We start from the raw sequence: 366 nt of genomic DNA, 5'->3' as shown, positions 1-366 counted from the left end.
ATGATACTACGAACTTCCATATTTTCGAATGATACCTCGCGGACGAGAGAATAATAAATCGCCACAAACCGTTCCCCACAAAAGAAATGATTTGCGTGTTCGCTCTCACTCTCTTTCTTCGAAGATTCTCGCCCTCTCTCACTGTTTAGTTAATCGCTACAATTTAAAATTACGATAGATTTTGATTCTTTATTACTTTAATTAAAACTTGCGGAGTACCATTTTTTTGTACCAGTTTTTTGGTAAAAATCAATCCGATTTCGTTTCCACAAATGATTTTATCAACAGAATTGTCTGCGGCAAATTTAAGTTTGAACGGCGAGAGAGTTCGCCGGTCTCAATGGCTGCACTGTTCAGGCGAATGCT

General features: G+C 38.3%; 1 protein-coding gene across 3 annotated transcripts in view; it reads right to left on the bottom strand.

The window, feature by feature from the left end:
* The window catches only part of LOC126579248 (protein encore), a 38,960-nt gene extending 38,930 nt beyond the window's left edge, over window positions 1-30 (bottom strand). For all 3 annotated transcript variants that reach the window (XM_050242662.1, XM_050242663.1, XM_050242668.1), the window contains exon 1: window positions 1-30. This exon is cut by the window's left edge and continues 162 nt beyond it. The gene's annotated coding sequence lies outside the window, so the exon portion shown is untranslated.
* Window positions 31-366: the final 336 nt, after the last annotated feature.

The sequence above is a fragment of the Anopheles aquasalis genome, chromosome 3, assembly GCF_943734665.1.
Source record: "Anopheles aquasalis chromosome 3, idAnoAquaMG_Q_19, whole genome shotgun sequence".
Taxonomy (NCBI): domain Eukaryota; kingdom Metazoa; phylum Arthropoda; class Insecta; order Diptera; family Culicidae; genus Anopheles; species Anopheles aquasalis.
This window is presented reverse-complemented; position numbering and strand designations above follow the sequence as displayed.